The sequence below is a fragment of the Rhyacophila brunnea genome, unplaced genomic scaffold (genome assembly GCF_057557595.1).
Source record: "Rhyacophila brunnea isolate RB1 unplaced genomic scaffold, BYU_Rbru_1.0 scaffold_14, whole genome shotgun sequence".
NCBI lineage: Eukaryota > Metazoa > Arthropoda > Insecta > Trichoptera > Rhyacophilidae > Rhyacophila > Rhyacophila brunnea.
In genome coordinates, this window is record NW_028232796.1 from 18,417,879 (window position 1) to 18,437,975 (window position 20,097).

At 30.9% G+C, this 20,097-nt stretch overlaps 1 protein-coding gene across 1 annotated transcript in view; it reads right to left on the bottom strand.

Moving 5' to 3' along the window:
* The window catches only part of LOC147075682 (A-type potassium channel modulatory protein KCNIP1-like), a 198,948-nt gene that overhangs the window by 61,774 nt on the left and 117,077 nt on the right, over nt 1–20,097 (bottom strand). The gene's annotated exons all lie outside the window — the stretch shown is intronic.

A 20,097-nucleotide genomic window follows, 5' to 3' on the forward strand; every position in this document is an offset into this window, starting at 1 on the left:
GTGCCCAGGATAAAATCAAATTTTAATATATTTTTTGAATTATTTACCAACTCAACATCCACAAAAATTAGTTATTTATTGATATATAATTTTACTCATAAATAATACTTACATAAATATAGCCTCAAATCTTGATACACAATTTTTACAATGAAAAATAAATATACACTTCAATATAAATGAAGTTTTATGAATATAAATGTAGAATGTTTATCCCCAGAAATTTGTTTATAAACATATATATTTATTATGACACAATATTGGTTATGTTTACAACACGTGCTCTTTACTTGGTTGCATTGAACGACTAAATAAATGACACTATGCCCATGTACCCTCGAGATCCAAATGAATATAATCATAATAATAAATTATGTATTACATCGGCACGCGCAACTTCGTCACATGCCAAAAATACACTCTGATCTGTTTTCCCAAATGCGCCAAAAGAAGTATAATGGGTCCGAAGATTTTGTGCTGCATTATTCCCTCAAATGAGCCCAAAATTCGGTTGTGGTAACATACAATACTACAAATGTGTATTTTAATCAATTTCGAGTTTATTAGCACTTTTATTTTTTTATAGTGTTTATATAAATATTTATAAAATAAGCTGTGGCAGATTAAAAAAAATACAATTTTATATATTAATATTAAATTTGTATAAACACAAAACCCAAACGAATTTAATACACTGCGTGTTTGCCTTTTGGTGAGTATACACAGTGCCTGAAGATGCCGAAAGGCAAAACTCGGGTCGCAAATAACGAGTCAAATTGAATATTACAAAACTTAAATCCATTAGAATTTAATACACTTTGTCTTGCGCCATTCTCCATCAGAAATCGGCCACCACTAAGGCAATTTTAGCTCTATCATCTACTAACCAAAACAGTTCGGTTGAGCTGCACTCATAACGTGCACGGTTACTATGCTGATATTACGCAGAATTTCTCAGGCATTATCACTCATTTCAAAACTTTGCACTATCGTTCAAAGGAATTTTGAAAATACGTCATCTCTCCATTATATTCCCTGGTAAATAAATCCATAAATCCATGTCATGGAAAAAGATTAGGTGGATATATTATCAAACCATATCGTCACCTCAATGTAATACAACTAGATAACTTTATTTTCACTGTTTTTAAGATAGCTGCTATTAATTATGATTCTACATTTCCTTCTCTATGAAATGATAAAAACTAGGTAAGTCAGAAGTTAATGAGAACGTATTAATTTTGTGTTTGAAAATATTAGATAACTTTAAAACCATAAATGTATTAAATAAATAAAATAAAATATCTACAATATTTTTTCATTCAATTGAACATTATTTAATAATTGTTCTCAATTAGACAAAGCACAATTTTCCATTTATATTTTAAATACTAATTATAGCTCAGATTTATGTTAATCAAGTAAAGTTTACATTTAATTTTCCCAACAATGACCAAATCAGAGTTTTCTAGTTGTGACGATATACAGTTTTAGGATAATATAAGTTTAATTAAAATAGATGTCACATGAAAAATAATAAAAATGCATATTATATGGAAAAAGCGTACATATTATCGTCTAGTATAGACACAGAGTGTTTATAATGTTGCAAAACTGATAAAGCAATAGCAGAGTCATTTGCAGGGAATGGGACAAAGTGTTGAATATCAAAGTAGACCGTTGGGATTTGTCATTTATTCCCGCCAGGCGATTGACGGGTGACCATACGATCATAATAAAAATATAGTACACCAAGCGTCAATACAAATCTGATATTATATAAAAGATTCTAACTAACAAACGTTCCTGCTTACTCAGAATCGTAAAATAATTAGTAGGTACTAAATCTAAGAAATCCGAAAAGATTTAGTTGGAGCTGCCTACGGTAGAAAGAATGGCACAGTGCAGCAGCAAACAATGTGACTGTGCAGCCTATTCGGTAGTAACCGATGAGAAGCTGCCATCTTGAATTGCATTGATGAATCGGATAGGAATCGGAGTGACTAGAGTTAAAAGCAATAAGAAGAAGTAGAGATACTCCAGTGTCGTATTTTTTCTAAAAAGATTTTTTCTAATGGGTAAATTATATCTATGAGATATTTTAAAATTATGCATGTTCAATATAATATAATATAGTGTTACATTTTCAAATCTTATAGTTTATTATGTCACATATATTTTTGTTTTTTTGAGTATTAATACTGTTGTGACTAGCACGTGTTATATTTATTTTCTAACACTCTAAACTTCTAAGTTTTTTTCAATTGTATAAAACAGGCATGTCCAACGCGTCGACTGTATATGAATGTAGTCATGAGAATGTATACAGCGTATTAGGTTGTAATGAAATAGAATTTCATTGAGATTTTGAAAGAGAGTCATTAACTATTTCTATTTTTTTATATCTTTAACCAGCTTACGTGGAAGTCATTATCAAATTAACCACGAAAAAGCCCGCGTAAACTCGTCTCACCATTTTATTCGTCCACTCTCACAGCTTAATGCAAGGATGAGAAAAATGGAATATATAAATTCCCTGCGCTTTAAACTGAGGCGTAGTTCCTCTTACCATCGCTCAGTAGGCTCTTTGACAAAACTTATCATTTTCACAACGAATGATAAATTATTTCTTTATGATGGAGGGAGACAAGTGTATTTATTAAATTTGTAACGCCCCATTGTCCTCAATGAAATATAATATGTTTGTTATATAATAATTTTAAAAATAACAATGGTATCGTAGATTACTGCCAGTTTTGATACTCATTTGAAGTTACTCATATTCGGATCAAAACCACTAATTTTTGAAATCAATAACGTATGTGTACCGCGCAATTAATGCAAATCAACAACAACGTTTTAACATGAGTTGCACGTTAGAGAAATAACTAAAGTAATGGTCACCCAGGAAGATAGTGTCCGTGATACTTTTTTATTACGTACAACAGTTGCGGGGAATCCTTGCCAGATTACAGAGTGTCGCGAGAATTCGCTTAGAATGTTGCCGCTTTTACGGCTTCAGTAGAAACACACTGTGTATGCTATAAAAAGTCTCACATCAAAATCAGCCGACAGAGGCGTGCAATAAATTTTACAAAATATAGGAATAGTGATATTTTTTACTAACAATAATAGAGTAGTATTTTATTTTCTCTGCTACTACTACTAGAGTCTCGACTTTTGAGCTTTAAGAATCGATGTCTCCGCCGAATCTTAGGGGTACATTGGTACGACCGCGTTACAAACACCCGAGTTCGTGAGCAGACACAACAGCCTTCGGTGATTGAAGTTATCACGAAGAGACGCTTTACGTGGCTGGGACACGTATTCCGGATGCCGCCAAAGAGTGCGGCACTTCGTACCGTTGTGGCACAGCCTCAAGGGTTCCGTCGCCGTGGCCGGCCCTCCCTTACCCTGCAGCGGTACTACAAGAGCGACCTACGTGCTGCAGGTCTGACATGGCGGGAGGCGCAAGAGTTGGCGATGGACCGAGGGAAGTGGCGCCAACTTGTGCTTGCCCTATGCCCCAATGTTGGGACGTGACAGGGTGGAAGAAGAAGAAGAAGATTTTAGTTTCGATTTATATGCGTAACATTCAGATAACCTCGAAGACGATATAGTGACAGTAGAGATAATTTAACGACACATAATATTTTAATACGAGTATCATTATAAAAGCTGTGCTTATTGGACAGTTAGTACTGAACTGACCATGATGGTTTCGCCGCCAAGCCCTGTCAGCTTAGTCTAATAGAGTCATATGCAAGCTTATCTGGAAAATCACAGGTGGAAATCACATAATTTGAGAGTGTCCCCATATTGAAAGGAAAAAGTTTTTTCGGTCTATCAAAACTACAGTTGGGTCGACCGACTATTGCGACCTGGGTACCATAAAGGCTACTTAGGTTAGATTTTAGTAAGCCTGCGGTAACATACGTCAAAAGAGTATATATATTCTCAATTAGACTCAATCGAACATTAAGAATATTCAAACTAAAAATCCTGCATACTTCTTCAGTACCTATTTACAACCAGGGTATTGAATAGTTATTTCTGTAATACTCCCAGTACAATGTTTTAGGGTGGTTTTAGTTCAGAATACGCCACATTATGTGCCGGAAATGGTGTAAATGTAAAAAATGGTGGAAATAAATAACGTGTTAATCGATTCATTACTATGATATATGTTGTTACACTAAAATAATATAGTGAAAAATTTCCTCTAATAGATTATTGTTAATTATTAGAAGTATGTAAATGTGAATAAAGCAGACAATGTACAGACGAATACGGAGCCATACTTACAACCTCTGTTCAGTGATAAAAAAGTAGTGTCAATGCATGCTTCTCAGATTTAAATACGCATGTAAATTTAAAAACAGAACTGAATATCTTCAGTTACATGACAATACACATACCTATAACCATTTCCTATTTTAGTTTTTCTATATGTTTACCTAACCTAGTGCTATTTTTGGAAGACAATTAAATAGGTAGGTAGTTTGATTTTAAGCTGTATATATTCAGTTTCATTCAGTTGAATGGGGTTCTACTGTCATTTAGATATTAGGTCCATGTGAATCGAAGAATAGTAAAAAATATGTATCTGTCCACAAAATTGTCGAATATAATATAAAAAAGGGATTTCTGATTATTGTATTTAAAAAAGTTTCACTATCCCTTTTCAGAGTTTCTACACCACTGTGGTTAAAAATATTTTTCGTCTTCAGGACACGTTTTGGTCCTAATACGGTAACTTAGAATGTGATCGTAAATATTTATTTTTATTGTAATAATATCACACAATAAAAACAGTAACAATATTATTGTAAAACTGGGATGCTGGGTGAAAACATTCAACGTGGCTTCGATTAAAGTTGTATGAAAATTTCCACCTTACTTACGATTGTGCGAATGCTTCGTGTTGCAATCCAAATACAAAAAAAAATCATCTTCCGGATCCGAAAACCCCCATTGCACACGGGCATACTAGAAGATAATTGGTCGTGTACAACATTTCGATTCCATATTTCAATAGGAAAACAACTCAAAAAACATGTTCCAAGAATAAGATATATTCTTTAGCATAATTAGGACAGCAGAATTAAGAGAATTCTTTAGCAGAATTTAAAATTAATTTTAAAGCCTTGATTTTGAAGAAATTGTATGTTTTTTTTTAAATTTAGTTTTGTGGAATTCAATAATGCACAATGAAGTTTTCCAGTTTAATAAGGAATTAACTCAGACATTTCAGTATATAATTTAATTAATGATTAATATCAAAAAGGGTTATTCGATTTTATGACACATTGAAGAATTTTTGGATCTATTTATTTTGCTGAATTATAAAAAGAAGACCTTTTTATATCGAATGACATTATTAACTCAAAATCTTGAAATTTTGAGTTGATTCCTTATTGAAATATGGTATCGATATATTATACTGAAAGCGAAGACTTATATAGTGTATAAATCTTTCCTTGTACAAAAGAAAAATGACAAAAAAATGTAATTACATTCTATGAAACGATATTGTTATGAAGTTTTGAAAGTTGTTTTTAATACTCATTCAATATTTATATATACTGTAAATACTACTAACAGTGAGGAATGTTTTACTTTGAATTTTGAATATTTTAATATTTTTTCATTTATTTATGAAATAACTGCATCGTAACATCGCGTACATTTCTATTCATTTGAATTTATGAATGAAAAGCAGTACAACTATCCACAAAATTGTTTTTCGTAGTTTTTTTTTAAATTCTGTCTCTCTATAGTCTCTATAAACCGGAATCGTTGGCTGGCTGCATTGAATCAGATCGCAAAACTGTTTCGAAAACCTCAGCACATTTGTCTATAGAGTTGACTATGAATGACGGACGAACTGGCCTGGATTTCAATAGGGAGTGGAATAATATATATGTATATATAAAAAAAAACAAGAAACAAATTGTTCCACATTCCAATTCACGAAATGATTCTAGTTTCAGCTGAAAATATGTCCGTTAAAATATCTCAACATTGTTGAGTTTATAAAACACTGTTTTTTTTTTTTTTTTTTTTTAAATATTTGAAGTTTTTTAAAACAAAAAATTCATTGACATATACATTGACATATTCATTGACAATACATTCTGTAGTATAATTTAGACGTTTTAACAGGTTGCAGGAACGTGGACCTGTGGAAACTGTGCAATAATAATTTATCGGCAGTTAATTGGCTCAATTTGACGTATTCCAGATACAGTATACCTAGTAAAGTGTTTTGGATTCGTATATTATTTTTAACATTGAAGGAAATTTATCTATCTTGCTAAAAAATCGTTTGTTTATGAAAGTTAATATAAATGTCATTGATAATAATATAATAAAAAGTATGGGTAAATCATTTTATAGTGACCCATATTTATTGTAAAAGCGATTTGCATTTGTAATGGCATTGTTTGTAAGCATTGAAACATGCATCGTAACAAATAATGCCAATACACCTTGAGAATGGCTTATGAAGTGTACTGTGTGGAATGATTCATCCATATTTAATATTGCTAGTCTTTTGTATTTGCGTATTTAATCAACAATCAAAATATTTCAAATGTTTACTAGGTAACCATAAGTTACCGGTTGCTGTTTACGTAGATATCATAATGTTAGTAGTCCTACGCGCAAGGTCTTGCATGCAGTATCACACTGATAGACATGCATGAAAGATAAGCCAGTGTTGCTATCTTTTTCTATGCTGATTATAGTACAAAGGCGTAAAAATTATAGTATTTCTGAAAAATATATAGTACAAGAACATTTTTCGTCTTGAATTCTTTAAAATTATAGTATTTTGGTATATTTGGAGTATTTTACATTTTCGCAGAATTAAAATTATAGTATTGTCATCACTGCGATAAGCATGAAGTAACATAATGTTAGTTTACATTTTTTTCGCAATCCGTTAAAAACAAAAAAATAGCATTCAACAATTTATGACATCCCATGTACCTCGGTATTAGATAAAGATTTATTTTAGTTTTAAGTACACCGCAAATCAATTTTTAGAACGAAAGCTATGCAAGCGAAAGTGCAAACGACCGGAATCCTTAGAGAAACTGCGTCTGTGCATATTACATTTCCCGCATTTTTTACGTCGGCTTCCATCTTGTTTTAAATACGAGCCAAATAAAAGCAGTAGAGAAATATTTCAATGCTAAAATATTGAATAGACTCAAAGAGAAAGCCGTTATTTATTTTGTGTAAAAATACTTTTTATTCTTTATGGTTACTTTTCCTTTTGGCGGTTGGAAGTCATCGTGAATATTTCAGTTGTGTACGTAACCGCTCTGAATAATGACTGTTATTTTTGATCAAGTAAAGCAAATCCTTCAACCAGAAGATGTTTTATTGTATTAGTATATATTATTTGAGTGTAATGCTACACTTCATATTGTAACATTGAATCTTCAGAATGATTCATAACGTTGTCTATTGTTCGGTAACATTAATATTTATCGTTATATGATTATAAATAATCCTTTTCTATGATTAATTGTACATACAATCATTAATACATATTTTTGAACATACTAACACTTGGAACGTTGTATTTACTCTTTATACTATTTTTGGACTGTTTTTCTAGTACTGCTTCTACATATTTGTTTTATTTATGTCATGCAGTGAAAAGAATTTGTAATGTTCACTATACGTAAATAAATAAATTTCATTTATAGTGTATTCAACTAAATAATATTTTATAAAACAGGTATTTACAAAAAAAATTCAAAAAGCGACACAAATAATCTACCAATACATTGCATTATCCGTCAAAAATTTTGCGTTTTATTAAATTAATCTATAATACAATGCAGTTTCACTATGAATTAACAATTCCACAATAAAAGAGATGTCAATGTATTTTATTATAACAAATGAATAGGGCAAAATTTGAAAATTTTCCTAAATATTGCAGCAAGCAAAAAAATGGTTAAAACTTTTCTACGCAGAATTACTTTATTCTGTGCAGTAAGTTAACATATAAAATAAAATACTGGATACATATGTCTGAATATTTTAAATGTAATGTAACCAATACAACCAACCCCTTTAAACATGCTAGCACATATAGTGATTATCTACTTTTAGATAATATAAAGAGAAAACATGTTCATTTCAAATTAATAATTAAAACTCAATTTCTATATTCTCTCTGAAAACAATATATAATTAAATTCGTCTCTCAATAGTTTTTATTTTCTACAAAGCAATTTGCAACTAGTTACAGTAATAAATCTAACGGATAAGGCTGACAACTTTTAAGTGCTGTTACGTTTAATAATATGGCATAATTAAAACGAATTTATCACTCCATATTACATGCAAACAAATTAATTCCACGAAATGGTCAGTTTTATCTCAATGACGATGTAGATTTTAGTACATTTATAATAAATGTTACATTATTACACTTTGTGTGCCGGATTCTAAGGTAAATAATGTATTTTTTAATATTTCCACTATTTATTTAGCTAGTTGGACATTATTTAGTAATGATTCTTGTGTTGCAATATTTAATTGATTCAATAATTCATCCACTACAAGAGGTCAACATAGTTTTTATTTAACTATAATACTGACAAAAGAAATGATCATTGTTTGTTCTTCAAAGTTGTACAGGGACTGTCACAGGTGCTTTCTAACTATGTTGAATCGACTTGTATCATTACTTTTACATTTCATAAGTACGTCAATTTTAAAGCTTACTGTTATGATTTATCTAATTCTATTTCGACCAATGCAACTTTTATGCTACCATCTTTGGAAAGTCGAAGTTCTATATCTGATCAATATTTTCTTTTTAAAATTATCAATGGTTTTATCGACTCGCCAAACCTACTCGAAAGGGTGAGTTTCCATTGTCCATCAAGATTTACGCGAAACCAAACTTTGTACCATATCAGTCGTAGCGGTTCTAATTATGTACAGAACTCTTTTATTCGGCGCTCTTGTTTAAACTATAATATGTATTTCTCCACCGTTGATCCTTTTAATAATTCACCTGTTTCATTTAAACGCGCTATCTCCAAAATTTTGTATAAATATATATATATTTATATTTTTTTATGTTACTTTTCTTTGTATATAATTTAATTATTCATTATTATTCCTCATTTTTCTCATGTAATTTTCTAATGTAATTTTCTAATGTAATTTCTTTATATTTATGTTATTCGTAATCTCTATCTTGTTAGGCTTAGCTATATTATAATGTATATTATGGAAACTTTGCCGGTTGCAATAACTTTTCATTATTATATTTTAAACTTTTGTAATCAATATGTAACTGCTTGTTTCCTTAATAAATAAAATAAAATAAAAATAAGATAAAATTACTTCTTACTTAATATGCGATGACACTTTTTTTATATGAGAATAGACTTTCTTCCTCACAGATATTGTGAATTTATTGTGAGCTAAATAATTATCTCTCGTTAACACTAAGTCATTGTACCCGTATATAGTCGAAGCCAGAACGTCAAATGAACGAAAAATATAGACTGAATACTTTCGAGATATGGATGTATTGAAAAAGAACATGAGAACTTATAGCTGATTTAAATGCAAAAAAGCTGCATGCTTCGGTTATATTTTCCGCAATGTGATTTATTCCAATGTATATTACAAGAAAATATAGAGGGTAGCAAAATAATTGTTAGAAAGAAATTGTTTTTTATATACAGCCTCTGTAAGTAGTTCAATAACCAAGATGTTGGAGATCTGACACAACTGGCTCAGGATAGGTAAGTGTGTTGCAAGTGAAAAAAGAAAAACACTTGTTCGCACTAGCCGATCAGCGCAATAAAGTTTGAATTGGCTTGAGTTACTCCTGCTTTTCAAGTATTTTAATATGAAGATACTGACAGGGGATATGATTGACATTATGCAATACACCACGTAAATATATGTGGAATAATAAGTCTAACTGAGACAGTTACTAAACTGTGAATGATTAAAAAATAGGATGGCGACGAATAAATTTTGTTATTTTCATACGCCAATTGATTTTAGAAAAAGTATACGTTTATCTGGCTCTTGGTAGATATGGAGAATCATTTCATAAAGGTTTTGAGTGCAACATTGTATGTAAGATTAATCTCTGATCGCATCGTCCTTTTGAGGTAAGCCCCAACGACAGCGATAGAGAGATGGCGTCAATTTTGGCAAGCCACTGCCAGGCCTTCTATGGTATCGCGTAAATATACGTGCATATATTATAACGCGTTGATAGAAGAAGGTTTAAATAGGCCGTAGTGAGTGTTATCAACGCAGAACATTATTCAAGTATCTAAGGTACGACGTACTGATCTCGAATCAGTAGCGAATACTCTATTCTAGGCGGTTATTTCAAGCCAATGTTCTTAGAAAATACCAACATAGGCGTCAACTGTTTCAATTTATTACAACGTTTTTATTAGCTCGTACTCTTGTTTGTCCGGTGGTTGTTTGTCCAGTACAAATCTTGCAATCGATTTTTAACTAACTTTCCGACTAGCTAGATATTTGAAACTTTTAGAATTTGTAAGAACACGATGCCAATGCATTCTTTTAATACTTTTAGCCATCTTTAAGCAGAATTGAATTCATTTTCAGTTAATTCTGTTTTGTATGAAAAGTTATTTCGTAAGAAACCCGTAATCCAATCCACTATCATTGGTTGTTAAGGGGGTGGTCCTAGCAACTAAATTATTAATATATACGTGCGTTACTGTGAAAATCAATATGAAATGTCAAAATGACATTTCAGTATTACTTCTATCAAGTACCTTTTTTTAATGGTTTAAGCTAGTCAAGTCAAGTTTATATGATTCAACAGAAAATTTAAAAACGTTGTATATAAAAAGTTATTTTTTATCTTGTAATTATTTTATATTTATTTGAACTAAGAATATACCTACAGATCATATTATGTACATTGTGTCGAATTCAGAAGCTTTAGTAAGCCAAAGTTGTTTTTTGTATGGAGTTTGACGCACATTATCCTTGAAATAATCAAGACGTCTATAAACATACCACGTAAGTGTAAAGTTTGATGGTTTTAACAAAAAATATGACGTATTATACGACGCCGAGCAAGAGGAAACGACGCAATAGGCTTCAGTAGGAAAAAATAACGTTAACAATAATTATATTTTGCGCAGTAGAAGAAATTACAATCTGCGCAATTTTAAGGTTAAGTTTTTCCATTATGGCATATTATACACTACTGCCAGCGCTCCATTGGCGAGCCAAAAGTCCGAGGATAATAAATCGTCCAATTTGTCTATGCTCAGCTACTGATCAACGAACGAATAAAAAAGTCGAGCTGTCAAAAGTCAAAAGTTGCGATTATCGTAATGTCTTCCGATAATCCTATAATTTTTTTATATGAAGACTTGCATTAATAATATAGCAGTAAAAACAATACAAGTTTTACGTTTTCTTTTATGAATTTCATAAAAACAAATTAAAAAATAATTAGTAAATCTCTCATTTTCTAATATGTAAATTAACAAATTAATCAATAAAACTGTTTAAAACAATTACAGATTTTTTACGGTCTGAATGATTGCGTATTAACGTCCAATCGAATTTGCATAGCGATCGACGGACGAAGTCTGGCAACTCGGAGAGTAAAATATCAAACATGTTTGAAATCCAACGAGCCTGGTCTGCGGATTAAAAAGTCCGCAGACTGTAAATCGTCTGACTTGCGTGCCAATGGAGCGCCGGCTTACGAGTAGCGGAATGCAGAAACATTTGTCATAACTAAAATTTCCTTAGTACTAAACACTATGCAGAAACATCGTCCTTAGGGCGTAATGCTCAATTCATACTTACCACAAACTTACAGTAAAATTGGTAAATAGCCGAAATCCATCTGTTAACTATAGATTATAGAGATAAGGAATCCTTAACCATAGACTACTTTTGTTATGAACTCACCCCCTTCTGTATTACCAATTACCACTGACAGCTGCTGTCAAAATAAATGTACGTGTCTATAAACAGCCCATACACTCAAATTCATTTAACAATTGATCTCAATATGGGTACTGAACAATTATTAAATATCCGTGACATTTAATACGACATATTTCCTTTACTTTCGTTGATTCTGTACATGTCTTAATTTAGTAAAACCGATTATCGAATTGAAATGTCAGTGTCAATGAATTATGAATTAACTTTTCTTATTCGGATTTAGATATTTATGTAATATTAAACCAATATATAGGTAGTTAAAATATATAAGTACTTAGTTACTTACACACCAACATGGTAATATTAGTTTTAATCACTCTATATAATTATTCATATCATGGCATATTTGTAATAATTGTAAATGACAAAATCTGACATTTCAACGGCAAGTGTTACCGTATCGGGAAAAACATGGGTCAAAAAATAACTTATATTATTCACTAATTGCGGAGACATTTAATCATTTTAATTAAATATTAATTGTGTATTTATAGTTATTGAATTTATTTTGTATATTTTTCATATTTTTGTCATCGTTTAACAATTACAAAATAATTTACCTAAATTATGAAAAAGAGAATTTTTATATATGGTATTATTTTCAATAGAAAAACAGAACGAAGCTATTGCAGATCTGGTGGACCATAGACAACTCGATCATAACTATGAAAGGCTTTCTGGATAGTGTTTTGTTGTAATTTTGTTGTAATTATGACAGACGATTGAGCATCGCGCTCTTAGTTAAAATCATGTTGTCTATGGTTCACTTCGTCTGAAAAGCATCGTTCGTTTTTTCACCTCATCTTAAAAGCTTCGTTCGTTTTTTCTATTGAAAATAATACCATCTTTAAAATTTCTCTTTCCTATATTTTAGGTAAATTATTTTGTAATTGTTAAACAATGACAAAAATATTACAACTGCACTTTATAAATGCTATAACTATAATTAAATAATTAATATTTAATTATAATACTTTTATATTTCCGTTATCAGTCGTTATACGTGAATTCACAGGCACCGCAAGATATTTTTTTTTTCATGGTAACACTAGCGTCAAGTGTCATTTTGTCTGGCATCTTGTATTTCTGAAGACTGGCGTATAAAAAGTAAAATAATATTCTGCATGTACATGCCAAACGAATTAACACTATTCATATCCATATTGAGATAAACTGTTAAATGAATTTGAGTGTATGGACTGTTTTATAGACACGCGAATTTATTTTGACAGCAGCTGTCAGTGGTAAATGTAATACAGAAGGGGGCGTTTTCATAACAAAAGTAGTCTATGGTTAAGGATTCCTTATCTCTATAGTCAGTATAGTTTATTTTCTTACCAATTTGTCATTTTTTTTAAAAAAAATCAGACAATATACCAGTTGGTCGTCAGCAGTTTTTGCCATTAGTGGGTACCTACATTTCAAAAGTATATTTTTATTATTATCTTCTTAATTCCTGTAAGCATGAGAGAAACGTGTGCGTTTATTTTTGCGTGTTATTTTTTTGATCTCCATAGTCTACCGTCTTTTAATAGTCACTCTTCGCTACGACCTCGAATCCATGATGCTCATACATACACAATATCTTAAGTTGTTGCTATCGCTAACAGAAACATGAGTGCGGAGTGAAGAAAAAAGTGAAATATACTGCTTGAGGTGGTTAAAGTAACACAACCTAACCAAAAGTAATAAATGACATATTCATTAGATTCATAAATTACGATTTTAGACATAAGTGGCGAAATTAACGCAGTGCGGCAAGTGGGCAGAATTACGAATGAGGGTAGTTTTTGCTTTACTTACCTACACGAGACCTTAAGGTCTGATCCGGGAATCCCATTAAGAAGAAAATAAGTTTCCAAAGTGGGGCAGGGGGCTTGAATGTGAGTTCAGAAAAACTCTCATACCCACTTTCCCTTTATTAGTCTCGGGGTCGATGGGATTAGGGGGAAAGTGCCAAGTACTTTTTTCTTTACGCTTATGAAAATTATCACACAGGGGAGGAGAGTTGGCTCTAAAATATAATTAAAAAATGAACGATTATTTTTTTCTACAAACGTGTATTGATACTATTCATAAAACTACATTATTTTGAAAAACCTCAGAAACATTCATATTTAACAAAATCTAATATTTTTTTTTACCAAGTTAGACTTAAAATTACATCTTTCAGTTTCCGGGTGAGTGCTTTTATCTTTCAATTAATCGACCCGTTTAAGATTCATGCGAATTATTACTAATAATGTTATTCAACTTCCACAAATTGAAAGGTGATCAGCTTTGTAAGTAGTCTAAGTAAATCTAGGTGTCATCCAAATTTTATTTTTGACATGGTGGAGCCAATTGAACAAAAATTATGACATCGTACTTCCGTTTAATTATTTTATATTAATCTATACCGCAATATCAATGCATTAATTTCAATAGCTAATAAGTAGAAGTTATCCTTAATATAAAAATCATTAATATATTAATAAAATAATATGAAGGTAGTTTGAAATTTTGTAATAATATCATAAAAGTAAAGTAATTGATCACTACACTAATAATAGCTAATTTGATGATAGTTGTATTTTAATAATCTATTTTTATAGACGATGCGTGACTGTGCCTTATTGAAAGATATCTGTTTAATGTAGAAAATGCGTGCCAAGAATTCGTTTTATTTAGCGTCATAAAGGGTAGAGCCTCGAGTGTATGAACTATCAAATAAAATACTCCTCGAACGGATATTGTGCGTTTTGACTACACCAATGGCCGATAGCTCGTGGAATACTTTCACAAGTAAGTCCGGCGCACTCTATACAATGGCTTGTTAACACGTAGGCATTTCGAGAAAAAAATTACTCGTGCGTATAGTTAGTTATAGCACGCCCAGACGTATACATATTTCATTAAAATTACTAGCATTTTTAAAATAAGTTTTACTTTTTAAGGCGAAGTCTTCACTGAGCCTTTTTGAAAGAGGCACCTAGCGGAAAAAAACGAAACTTGCAATTTGAGACATTTTTTTGATAATTTAAAATTTCAACTGTATTAATGAATAAATATGTATTGAATTAAAAAGAAATGAAAACATTAAAAAGAAAAATATTTTTTATTTGAAGTCACATATAAACTTACAATTGTAAAAAATGAAATAAAAAAGTGAATTTGTTGAATCGAACCGCACCCTATTATTACGTATATTTTATGGTCATATTTATTGTAAAAATTTAGTTTATTAAGTTTTCTAAGCATGATTTAAGAGATTTTTGACTAATTCATAGTTTTAATATTTTTTATATATATTTTAAAAAACATCGATTTTTATAAAACATATAAATGTGTATAACTTGAAATCCTTTTTATTTATATCAAATTTTATTTATATATAGTGCTAATTATTGAAGCTTGATTGTAAGTTTATCTTTGACTTAAAATAAAAAATATTTTTCTTTTTAATGTTCTTAGATACATATTTATTAATTAATACAATTGAAATTGTAAATTATCAAAAAAAAAAAACCTCAAATTGCAAGCTTCGTATTTTTCCGCTAGGTGTTTCTTTAAAAACGGCTCAGTGAAGACTTCGCCTTAAGAAAACCATATTAAAATTCATTTTATGACTTAAGTAGACATTATAATAAATTAACTTAGCATTTATTTGTAGAATTCCTTACATAAATGATTATATACATTTATTATATTTAATTCTGCATGATGCTCTTAAGTCGATAGCTATTTCGGTTGTATTACCATTATCTAGTCTTGATAATGGTGTTAAAACTGAAATAGCTATCGCCTTATAACAATCCTGTAGAATTTAATATAATTTATATTATCATTTTTAGACATTAGAAATTCAGTAATCAAGTTTTTGATGTTTTCAATATCACATGAAATATATAGTAAAACAGCAATACTCTCTCTCTCTCTCTCTCTCTCTCACACACACACACACACACACACACACACACCTCACTTACTCACTCACTCACTCACTCACTCACTTACTCATTCATTCAACTCACTCACTAAATCACTCAATCACTCATTCTCTCATTCACTCACTCAGTCACTCACTCACTCACTCACTCACCCACTCACTCACTCACCCACTCACTCACTCACTCACTCGCTCACCCATTCAATCACTTATTTTCTCAATCACTCATTCCCTCTTTACTCACTCTTTTAAGTAAGACACTCGATACTTTTGTGGAATCGGTGGATTAGGTTACAAGTGAAATACGTGTAGATGTATTATGCTTGCTATCTTTTATTTGGGTTCATTATATTATAGGATGTTAATTTATCAATGTATAAGTTACAATACACAATGACTCGTAAATGTAGACAAGTTTACGAGACGCTACAAGACCCCCGTCGTAGTGCATTTTTTATACTTATAGAGAAATCTCAGTATTCTGATAGTATTTATTAGTGATATGATATTACAACTATTAACTTTTTCATGTTTATACAATGATTATCTTGAAATCATTATTAGTTGGTGATTTGATGATTATTACATTCTTACAGTTTATTTTGTTGTTAAATATAATTATTTGTCAGTTAAAAGCATTGTAAATTAACGCATGAAAATCTTATATTAATACAATATAAATATTTGACATTATTTGTTTTGTATAAATTTTAGAAAGACTCCGTAAGTCAGTGAAATCCCTCTTTAATAATACTTAGGCTATGATGTAATAATTATATAACCTTGCTAAGTATTGAAAATATTATATTTTTTAAAAATAGTTCACGTCGAGGCTATTTGTTTACTGAAGTATTAAAAACGTTTAAAGTTATATTTTTTCGTAAGACATTGCAAATTTTCGTGGAACTCTGGTTGGGAGTTAATGATGTAACTATAAGTTAAAAACTTACACGCTGCTTCGTTTGATTTAAGTAACAGGTTATAGAATGTCTTTTAGGTAGCAGTATTATATAAACAATGGCTTTTGTATATTATAATATTAATACAACTAAAGTTTTTGTTTTGAAACACGAGCATAACAGAAATTATAACGAGGTCGTCTAAAATATTGTGTCATTATAACAAATTGGAGAATGTTTCCGGAAAATATTGCCTTATTTGAGCAAGTTTTTGAGGACTTGTTAAATTTTAATGCCGCTACGTACAGACAACCGCGCGATAGGCTCTGAATTTTTAAAATGTACTGAGGAAACCAAGCCACGCCTGAAAAGTTAAAAGTTCAAAGTAAACTTTTCAGTTAGGCACATTTCACGAGACTATTTATGCGCAAATGTCTACTTTAAAAAAGAGAATTTGAATAGGTACTTAAAAACAATACGGTCACGCAGATTTAAAATATTCTGAGATAAATTTGATATTATATTTTACCAGTGGCGGTTTTAAATGAGGCAGATGAGGTGTCTACTTTATGAACAAGTATTAAAACCTTTAAATTTAATGATGTATGCTTTTCCTTAAAAAAGCGATTCCAAGCATAAAACAAACAATAAAAGTGTTAAAAAATCTTTTAGCGAAATGCCAATATTTTTACAAAAGGGCCAATAAATCTGTCAATATTAAGCTTCTGTGACGATAAAACCGTCACTACTTTTAAGAATATTTTTTACAATTATTCATAAAAGGTGAAAAACAATTATATATCTTTTTTAAAATAGATTTTTATTTCTATACTGAAAAATCAAGGTAAACTCTTTAATAATAATCAATCATTTACAGTGAATGTATAAATAATCACATTAACGTGAACTTCGATAGTTTTGACAGAAAACATGATACAGTCGGAGAGCAAGGAGTGCAGTTTTTCACGCTGTCCGAGCGGCCGCCACTGGCAATGATATGTAAACGTCATTGAAAATACATCTGTATAATATTTACTTTCATAGATAGTGTAGATGCAGATGTTAGAGAAAACAATCAATCGTTTACTGAGCCATTGATAATGCTTTTATATGTAATAGACAACTTTTTTCCGTTGATTCTGTCGAAGGTCAAAATTGAGGTTAGGTACATGTTCAAACACGCGCGTTTACATAATTTTACTCCCTACTTTAATTATAGTTTGTTAATTTATGGCTACGGCCGTATGTTGTAGCTTAACCACTGGGGAATGACAAAAGAAATGGCGTATTTAAAAAAAACACTACCTTATTCTTAGGTCAATAATTATTATAAAGCAATCATTATTCATAAGATGTTTATCACACTTGAATGGTCAAAGACATAGCTTATAATAAGTATCTTTAGAATCATCTTCAAATGTGTTAATCTTGCCGATTTTTTGAATAATAAAATGCTTGTCAAATTTGGGATCACAGAGATTATCAATATAATTTTTTATCGTGAATATTTTACAAAAATTATCTCGCAATAAATTATACTAATGGTTTCATAAATGCGTTTGAAAATTAATAAACGTAAAAAATCTTAACACCACTGCACAGTTATGTACCGAAATATGACTATATTCTAAAACATTTGAGCGAGAGGTTTAAAAGAATACTATTTTATGTAACAAAAATACTTTATGCAGTCATCAAATGTTTAAAATAACTATAAAGGATAATAAGGCTTCAAAATTATATAAATGGATTATCTACAACGTTTAAGGAGTGTCCAGGATCATGGTTTGAAAATACAATACAAACTCAATTTTGACCAACGACGAGCACGTGGGCCGTTAAGCGGGAAAATATGATAGTACCTAGCACGCACTGAGATGAAATAATAAAGTTACTGTGGTGAACCTCGGTTTTGTAAAATTTCTTTCGGTGGTGTTTTGGCGGTAAAAAAGTAATCACCGTCCGGGGACTTCGAACTTCGTCTGCCCAAAATATACGTATAAAACAATGATGTAAAACTTTACTTTTTTACCACGGAATTATATTATTTCATATTATTATTATATGCCGAGTATTTTGAAAATACTTATCTTATTTATGTAATAAAAAAGTTTTATATGAAAATGGTCCCAAACATAAAACTAAAATAAACAATTAAATATCTGGACGTACAAAATCTTTCAACACCACTGTAATATGTTTTGAATAAATATATTATAATCTTTAACTAATTTATTACATATAATTATCACTATTCACATATAAAACTCAATAAATATTACAATATTACATAAAATCAAATGTAAAATTTTACTACTACCTACTTGTACTTTTACACCCACGGTAGTCGCGCGGCTTAAGCGTTGGACTATAACGCCGTGGGTCCCAGGTTCGAATCCTGGGTCTGGCAATTACACATATTGTTTTTCAATTTGTGTCTGTCAGGGTATGGACCTAATAGGTTGCAGTGGCGCACCCAGGAGGGGAGCCAAGGGGCCCTGGCACCCCCCAAAAATGAAAATTATCAGAATGATTTTAAACATTGAAATTGAAAGCCAATAAACTATACCTTTGGGCTTAGACAAATAAAAACACGGCAAAAAAAATGATTTGTAATAATTCTCCAGCACCCTTTTTAGAAAAAATTCTTAGATTCTAATTTCTAACACAAAAATTTCGAAACACAAATGTCAAGTTTTTTTATAAACCCAATTCCTAATGGAACTGTCAAAAAATTCTCGGTGTCCACCCGAATACCGGAGTGGTGTAGGTCATGGCTGGGGAGGGCTGACAGGGCTCTAGCCTGAGGGCCCGGGCTGTGGGGGCCCGGCGTGTCGGGTTGACCAGATAAGTGAGATAAACACACATCATAAATTAGCTTTAATCGTAAAAATACTTATACTTCATGACTATATATTTTTTGATTATTATGAGTCGATACTCGACAGCTCCATTATTAAAGTAGATGTATTAAAAATCGCCAATAATTCACTGTATAAGTACCTACCCTTAATTTGAACTAAAACACAATATGAAAAACGTTAATGTAGTGTTGCAAACTGCCTCTAATCTTAGCGGTAGGTAGGGGGGCCCGAAATATTCTAGCCTGAGGGCCCGTTTCAGGATGTGGGGACCATGGTGTAGGTACACCGAGTGCAATAGACAAAAGACCGATAAACGAGAAATTAGGCTGTGAAGAAGAAAAAGAGCCTATAGGACTAATTTACATTCTCTTCCTTGGGCCCCCCCAATATTAAATCC